The 9,021-nt window shown below is 44.2% G+C and overlaps 1 protein-coding gene across 1 annotated transcript in view; it reads right to left on the minus strand.

The window, feature by feature from the left end:
• The window catches only part of GPR156 (G protein-coupled receptor 156), a 96,802-nt gene extending 90,978 nt beyond the window's left edge, over nucleotides 1-5,824 (minus strand). Inside the window, exon 1 of the mRNA XM_037045582.1 lies at nucleotides 5,755-5,824. The gene's annotated coding sequence lies outside the window, so the exon portion shown is untranslated. The remainder of the gene's footprint in view (nucleotides 1-5,754) is intronic.
• Nucleotides 5,825-9,021: the final 3,197 nt, after the last annotated feature.

Genomic DNA, 9,021 nt, shown 5'->3' on the forward strand with positions numbered 1-9,021 from the left:
CAAGCCTGCATTAATATTCCTCACACTGACAGGGACAGCAGCCTTCATGTCCCAACCCTTCTTTTCTCTTCCCTGCTGCCTTAGAAATCAGCAGTATTTGCAGGTGAAGATCCCCATGGGTGGTCATTTGATCTTCTTTCATCCAGTTTTCCACTCACAGATAATTGGGTACCTAGGACCCCAGAAGGTCACGACTCTCTACCCTTTCCTGACTCGTGCTACGTATTATTTTTTTCTGCGTCCTCTTTACTCGATCTTCTGGGTTTATCTGAACATCCAAAAGCAGACCGCCATCACCAGCCCTGGCACAATCACAGAATCATCGAAGTGGCCATTTGGAAAAGGCCCTCAATTAAGCACTCATTCTGTTCACCCGATCGGAGGAAATACTACAGCTAATGTGGCCCCTGGGGAGACTCCACATCAAGCAGAAAATCAGGAATAATATCTTAGGATTAGAGCCAAGAAGGACCACGCTGGTCTGGAGTCTTGTTGGACCAACACTTTCCGGCCTTCACCACACCTTTTGGGCAGACCACACCCTCGGGCCCTTACTACTTCCCTAGTTAGGACATTTTCTTCTGTCTTTCCAGGTCTCCCCAGTTACCCTTGGAAAACCGGGGTGGAGAGATGGCAATGCCAACTCATACTTTGACATTCCAGCCTAGACAGATGGCAATGGGAAGGCCCAGAGCATTCTTTCCTGGATGTTCCCACCGTCACTCTGGAATAGATACCCATGGCAGCAAGACAGTAATTCCCACCAGCAAAGGCCTGGGCAGAATCCTAAAGTTTCTCACAGAGGCCCTCCCATGCCCTTTCCTATTCTTCCACCGAGACATCCCTTCTCCCCATCAGAACTCCAGAGCTTCTGGCTAATACATATACACGCAAAGCTCCTCACTGTAGCAGTGAAGACTGACTTCCCCAGAGCCATCACTTTCAGGATTATCTCTTCCTTGTTACAAACATCCTAAAGTATAAATGACTGATAGGCTTAACACCTCTTCCTACTCCCTCCCTATATGTTCATTATGAGTTAAAAAATACCCTGGGGACATTTTGAATAGGAACATGCAATCTGAAAGAAGAGCATATGTGGAAGGTGGCTGGGCAGTCCTGTGGACGAGTTATCAGTCTGCACGCCCCATACCCTCTTTAGTCACCGCCCAGTAGCTTGGTCAAAGTAGGCCTGAGTTCTGCAGGGATGATCTATCAGCCTTACCTCTTAGTCCTCTGTTGCTTAGTAACCTGCATCTGAATTTTTCTGTGTGTCCTGTCAGCTTCATTCAAAATAGCCCCCCAATGGAAACAATGCAAGTGTCTATCAATAAGAAAATGGGTAAACATATGGCTGATATTCATATGATGGAATGCCTTCTTGGAATGAAAGACCCAGATTTAGGTCCAGGCAACAGAGGAGTATGTAGACCCCAGAAAGAGATTGGAGGGTGCAGCACAATGCCTATGAATTCAGTTTGACTTGGAGCATTCCGAGTCACATACATTGTTCTGGGGTGCAAGCAGGTGGCTGGGAAGATCTGCTTCTGGTCAATTCCAGGAATGTATCATTTAACTTCTTTAGAGTAGACTGTACAAAGTCCCTAGACTAGACTGGATCAGGAGAATATTCTGAAAGTGCCTTGTACATAAAAATACCTCAAGGTCTTGCCCGAGTTGGATGCACTTCCCAAGAATTGCTCAAAATCTAACCCATTCTCCGGTCAAAAGTTACATGGTTCCCTACAACAAACAGACTAAAGTCCATACTCCTGTGTCCTTGACAAGCTGGCCTGTAACTTTCTGCTTTATCTCTTACTGCAAATGTGCCCTGCTCTGACCCTCCCCACCTCTTCACCTTAGTCAAGCCACAGCAGCTCCGGACTGACTCAAATATCTGTAGTCAAGCCGTCCTGTCTTTCAGGAAATGCCCTTCCACACTACTGCTGCCTGTCAGAGAGCCACACCTCCTTCAGAAATCAACTCAAAAGGAACCTCTACCTTAAAGGAAAATAACCATTTTTCTTGAAGTAGCTAGCTCTCTACCCCTCACTGAGAAGCCCTGGCTAGCCTCTAATCCTTCTTCCATATTTTCATAGCAGGTGCAGTAACCTGAAACACTCAGCACAGTTGTCTATATCAGCGTCAAAAAAAAATCTGTGTCTCTTATGAGACTGATTCCTTCATTCTAACAAGTTCTTTCCTACTATCCCCTCTGGATTCCCACCTTTAATAATACAATATAAATAGGTCCTTCTTTTTTCAACCCATTTCATCAGCACATGCAGATTTCTCCTGATTCAGACACAACTAATACACATTTTTCTGTGTGCCCTTTCTTCTCCATCCCTACAAAGCAGTGTGCTCTGCAAGGCGGGTTCAAAAACATGGGATGTTCTCTGGCTGTATCATCTACCTCTGTCTGGGTACCTCGCAATTATGACATGTGTCTCAGAAAAACACCTTGAGAAGTCTATACGGAAACCACTGCCCCTTGGAAACACATAAATATTTTATCAGGCTCTGAACAAGACTCTTATTCATTAATATTTAAACTCGATAGCATAATGCTCAGTGGCTGATAAGAGTCAACTTGCACAGGAGTGGGGAGGTGAGAAGGAGAGGGGCATACAACAGCAATGGCAGCAGGCATCCCATGGAGTCTCTTTTAGGGATCTAAAAACACCGAAAGAGCAACGGAGGGCCCCCTGATTTGCCTGGACACTCATTTTCTAGAGTGGGAGGCAGGTCAGCCCTCAGTGGAGCTGTCTAGGGAACATACTTGCTGGGATTCAGGCAGGCTGTACATCAGCCACAGCCCCCCACAACCTTGCCATACTTCTCTCAGCACTGGGGCACAAAGCAGATTTTCATAGAAAATGCACAGGACTCAAAATGAGGCAGACCCTGTAAGAATGTTCATGAGAGCTTTATTCAAAATAGCCCCCACATGGAAACAATGCAAGTGTCCATCAGTAAGAAAATGGATAAACACACGGCTGATATTCATATGATGGAATGCCATCTTGGAATGAAAAGAAATGAACCACAGACACACTCAACAGCATGGATGAATCTCACAGATACCAAGTGGAGCAAAAAAAGGAGCCAGACACAAAAGTATACACCATGTGAACTCATTTATATGGTGATCAGGAACATACAACTACTCTCTAATAACAGACTTCATAACGAAAGTTGCTTCTGATGGTGGAAGTAACTAGAAAGAGGCGCAGGGAAATTGATGAGATTGAGAACTTTCGTATCTTGTTTGGGGTGTGAATTTGTCAAAACTGGCCCTGCTTCTATCTAGCACAAGATCCAGCTTAGAAGTTCTGTGAGGATAAAAGAAGCCATCGATCTCCAGGATCATCATTTACCTATAAAATATTGATCGACTTGAATTACCTGAAAGGAGTTCTAGTATTTTCCCCAAGGGTTCTGCAACACTATGGGACTCAATGCCTTGTTTGTGACGTTTATCTAATTAACTCAACAATTATTTATTAATTGCTTACATGCCAAACAGGAGCATAGCCATGATGAATACAACAAAATTTCCTGTCCTTCTAGAGCTTATATTCGAGTGGAGGATATATAGACAATCAATAAAGAAACATAGGTATTGATACTCTAGAAATCCAAGTGCAATAAAGAAATACGTGGAGTCAGAGGACAGGGAGTGACAAAGGGCTGTTTTGGGTCAGGTGGCCCGAGGAGGCCTTAAGGGAGAGGTCACAATTGAAAAGAGACTTGAACAAACTGAAGAAAGAAGCAAGTATCTGAGGGAAGAGTGTTCAGGCAGAGGGAAAAGCAAGGGAGGGGAAAATGTTAGTGTATGAGGTCAAACAGGCCAGAGCATACAGGGCTTTGGTCAGCCCCGGGTTCATTCAAAGAGTCAGGGAGGCCACTGGAGTGTTAGGCAGGGGAGTGTATTATCCAACCGGTGCTTTAAGAATGAGAAAAAGGAGTCCAATCAAGAGACTTGTCTAAGATTCTTAGGGAATCAAAGACTAGGTCCCTATCTTTCCCCTTAAAATCTAAACATTCTTCACACATCTATTCCTTAACCATTTTCTGATACAAGCTCTGTTCGGTGCCAGATCACATATGTCTGGATTCCACACTCTGGTTTTTATTAACTAGGTTATGTCTCAAGAGAGTTACAAGTGTACAAAAAGAAAGGTAGGTTATTTTTCTATGTGTCCAAAGTTTTCAATAATAAAATGCTGTAGAAAAAAAAAAGTAGGAATTTGCATACTTTATCAGACAACAGTTTCAGCAACAAAAAGTTATCTGCAAAATGAGGGCTCTGATATTTAACCAAAACTGGAACATTTCTCTAAATCCAACTTCTCTGCCCCAGACCGTCCACATTCAGTGCACTCTATGGCATGTCAGAGCCTCAGCGCTCCTTTCCTCTCTCCCCTTGCTCCCAATTACTCTTTGAAAACCTATACAGGAGTGGAATAACATGTGAATGGGCGGGTACTTTTCAGAGAAGTCCTCATACCTCCCCAGACCCTTCTGGAAATGCCCTTATGTTCAAACGGCAACAAAATATTAAAACCCTCAGCAAGAAACAAACTGTTAAGCACCTACTGTCCTTCCCAGATAATTTCTTTCCCTCATTCTCACACTCTAAAGATTTAGAGTGCTTTCTAGGCTGGAAGCCAGCGGTCCATCCCACCCACCCTCTGGATCTCCCCTAGACCACAATTCTACTTTCATGAGTTCTCTATCCCCAGGCTACCATAACTCTGCCTCTGACCAGGCTCAATTCTAGACTTTATTGAGGAGCAGGGAGAAGCTAAAAGCTGGTGGTAGAAGAGAAGGGGGAAATACAGGCAGCACTCCAGAGACTGTAGTGGCCCTGAAGTGGAATTAGGCTCACAAAATGAGGACCAGAGAGACGCCCCCCACCCCCAAGAGATCCCTAACTCAAGCAAAACCTGCCACGGCATTTTATTCTCCAAACTCAATCTGCCGTACACAGTCCCTTCCTCGGCCATTTATCTGCGCACCGGTTTGCTACAACTGCAGCAAAGGAAGAAGCGACAGTGCAATCTAGGCCGCTACCCAGGGTTCAGGGAAGCCTTCCGTGCTGTATTTCATCACCGGCGGAGAAAACTTGATTTTCTTCTGTCGGCCTTGCTGCCTAATACATCTATATCAACCATTTTAAAATCCCCACCTGATAATTTTTCACATTTATGTAAGGGTGCAATAACTTAATGTTATCCTCCGTATCCTCATTTAAAGGATTACACGGAGAAAGACATTTCATTTTAGAGCAGGGAGTAATTTGCCTATTCACGGGCGCATTTATCTAGAAAACCAGCGAAGGGGAGAGTTAGAGCATCATGCCATGATCTCTCCCCCAAGATTTTTATTCTGAAATGTTAACAACAGAACTCGATTCTATAGAAAAACTTCAATGTCGTTTTCTTCAGTAGCGCATGTGTACCTAGATATAAAGCATTCAAACACCGAGGGCTAACAAGTGGCCCCGAGTTTCTGAAAGAGCTAACTTGGAAACTGGTGCTCGCCAGGGCGCAAGGATGCTGCAGCTCCCGGGCCGCTCTCTGAAGCTCAGAACAAAGCAGTTCGACAGACCTCAGTGCAATAAAACTTTCTGCAGTCAGGACTTCACATTCCCGGTAAGGGAGCCCATCCTACTTGCCACCTTGCACTCTGCGTTTAATGTACCCTTGCAAGGCAGACTGGGGACAAGTTCAAGGGCGCGCTGCTCACCTCACTGGGTCCCCGACCTCCGAGAAGCCTCAAGTCCACGCTGCCCCGGTCTCTCGTGGATTCGCGGGTCTGGAAGGGACTGGCAAGGAGGTGGGCAGGGCTCGGCCCGGAGCCGCGCCCATCGCTGCGCCCGCAACTGGGCGTGGAGGCGGAGGGACGGCGGCGCCGGCTTCTGCGGTGTGCGCGAGCGTGCTGAGCCCCGCGGGGAAGCCTCCAGCTGGGCCCAAGCAAGACTGCGCCTCTCGCCTCTCCAGCCGCTCCTCCTCAAGCCGCGCGTCCGGGCAGGCGCTCGGCCTGGGAGCCCTGTCAAAACCTGAACATCTCCAGGACCCACCGACCAACTCGCTAGGCTGTCATCCAACTGCGCGTGTCTCCCTCCTCGCGCCACCGCTGAGTCCCTGGGGGCAGCCCCGCCTCCACGCCCCTTGCTCTGACCCTCCCTGGTGTGTGTCTCCCTGCAGGGCTGGTTCCAGAGCCTCTGGCTAGCAGCTGCCCTAGGAGCTGACCCCGCGGGTCGGGGAGCCTCAGGCTTGGATCTCCAAAAGGCCAGTAACAAAACGGGAAGGATTCTATGCAAATGTTCATTTTGTGTTTCTGGGGTGGAATTACCAATTAGTGTTTTTTATTTTATACTATCTGGATTTTCTAAATTCTTTACGTTGAGTTTGTACTTGTATAATCAGAAAGACAAGGATACTACTTTTTTTCCGGGAATGCTAAGAGGAAACCACAAACAGATGTCCGCCCCTTGAAAATATGCATGAGCTGTTGTTTAAGACACCCTGGAGGAGTCATAGGGCGAGATCTGGAAAAAGTCTCTGGAACCTATACTTTTTGTATTTTCATTTATTGTATGCTGATTGGGAAATCCCACATTTTTACAACTGTGCTGAGGAAACTCTGTGACTGGTGAGGGGGGTAAGGGAGGAAAGCCAGGTGGGGCTGCGCCCACTCCAAAAGGAGAGTAGCGACATGAGGTGTCTTAGGCATGATGTTACCCAAAGGAATTCTCACAGAAAGGTTCAACTGAGAGGAAAAATAAGAGGAAGAAAGAGGGATAGCCAAGGCTTTCCTCAAGGCAGTGAGCAAAAAGCTGGATTTCCCCAGAGCATGAGTTATGCCTGCAATTTTACCCAGTACTCTTCGCAGAGCTCTTATTCTATACAGGCAGACCCTTTCATTCAGAACTTGCAGAAAACCAGGGATTGGGGCGTTGGTAGGGGTGGCGGGGTGGGGGCACGGAGTTAATGTCCTCTTGGGGATTGCTCTACTGAAGACAGCTTGTGGGTTCATCTGTTCGTTAGGACAGCTGACTTCAGAGATCAGAAGCAGATCGTTAGTTTGATGGTTCTAGATTTAGGATTTGCCCTTCTGATCTCTGTGATCTTCTGATCCCTCAGAATTTCTCTATGGGCTCTTTGCCCATTATTCACACATCCCCTCTAAATTCTGGAAAGTAGTGGAATATTTCTTTGGATGTGGTTCCCACCTCCAATCCCAGTATTCTCTTTCCCATACTAGAGTGTGCCCAACCTCAGCCGCAAGGCACAGATGGTTTTCCATCTTCCACCAAGGCCTGCCCTATTTACCTTAGAAATGTTTCTGAAAATTTTCCCCTCCTCTGCATTCCCATATTGCTGCTTTTGTTAGCATTTGATCACCTTAGTCTGAATCTTTTTAATAGTTTCCTAACTGGTGTTCTTGCCTCCTGGCTCTCCCCATCCCCAACACGCACCTAAAAATGTCATTCTCCTGACAAAAGAAACAAAATATTCCCTCCACCCCCTGCACATAAACCTGTGGAGTGCCTCTCTGCAATTAGATATAGTCGCAACCCTGGCTAGATAGCTCAGTTGGTTAGAGCATCCTCCCAATATGCTAAGGTTGTGGGTTCAATTTTTGGTTAGAGCATATACAAGAAGCAACCAGTTAATGCATAAATAAGTGGAACAACAAAATTGATGTCTCTCGGTGTCTCTCTCTGTCTTTCCCTTTCTCTCTCTAAAAAAATAATCTAATTTAAAGTACTAGCAAGTTAATTTCAATAGGATACAAAATTTTGCTTCAATGTAGCTCCATTTATTCCTCCTTTGTGCTATTATTTTCAAATGAATATTATTTGTATGATTTTATACATTATAAGCCCATCAACAGTTTTATAACCGATTACTGTTTTTATGCAATTGTCTTTGGTATCAGATAAAAGAGTTAAAATGAAAAATACATTTATACTGCCTTATATATTTACCTATGTAGTTATGTTTACCAGTGCTCTTTATTTCTTCATAAATAAAGCCACTTTTTAAATTAAAACTGGATTCCAGCTACTCTCTAGTGTCTTTTTATTTCATCCTAAAGGACTCCCTGTAGCATCTGTTTGCGGGCATGTCTGCTAGCCACAAACTCACTCTCTCTCTCTCTCTCCTTCTCTCTTTTTCTTGGAAAGACAAAGATATATTCTTGGTTGATAGTTTTTTCCTTTTAGCACTTTATATAGGTCTTCCCACTGCCTCTGGCATCCATAGTTTCTGATGAAAAATCAGCCATTAATCTTATTGAGGATTCCTTGTATGTGAAGAGCCATTTCTTTCTCTTTCTGCTTGAAGGATGAATCTTTGGTTTTCTACAGTTTGACTATGGTGTGTATGGGCATGGATATCTTTGTGCTTATTGTACTTAAATTTTTTGAGCTTCTTGTATCTGTAAATTAATGCTTTTCATCAAATTTGGTACACTTTCAGTTATTATTCCTTCAAATATTGTTTTTGCCCTTTTCTCTCTTGTCTCCTTATGAGACTCATATTATGCTTATGTTGGTACACTTGATGGTGTCACACAAATCTTTGAAACTTTGTTCATTTATCTTTTTCCTTCTTTCTGTTTTTCAGACTGGATTATCTTAATTGACCTATCTTCAAGTTTGCCGATTCTTTTTTACCTGTTAAAGCTCCTGCAGTAAATTTGTCATTTTAATTATTATAATTTTCAAATCAAGAATTTCTACTTGGTCCTTTTTTATAATTACTGTCTTTTTGTTGATGTTCTGTATTTTTGGAGACATCCTTCCCATACTTTCTTTTCGTTATTTACACATGATTTCCTCTAATTATTTGAACATATGTATAATTCCTGACTTGAAAAACTTGTTCAGTAAGTCCAAAATCTGGGTTTCCTTAAGAACAACTATTTATTGACTGATTTTGTTTCCTTCCTATGTATGGGCCATACTTTCCAATTTCTTTGTGTGTCTCATAACTTTTTGTTGAA

Source organism: Sturnira hondurensis, unplaced genomic scaffold (genome assembly GCF_014824575.4).
Source record: "Sturnira hondurensis isolate 20B ecotype Veracruz unplaced genomic scaffold, ASM1482457v3 Scaffold0004338, whole genome shotgun sequence".
In the NCBI taxonomy this organism is placed as follows: domain Eukaryota; kingdom Metazoa; phylum Chordata; class Mammalia; order Chiroptera; family Phyllostomidae; genus Sturnira; species Sturnira hondurensis.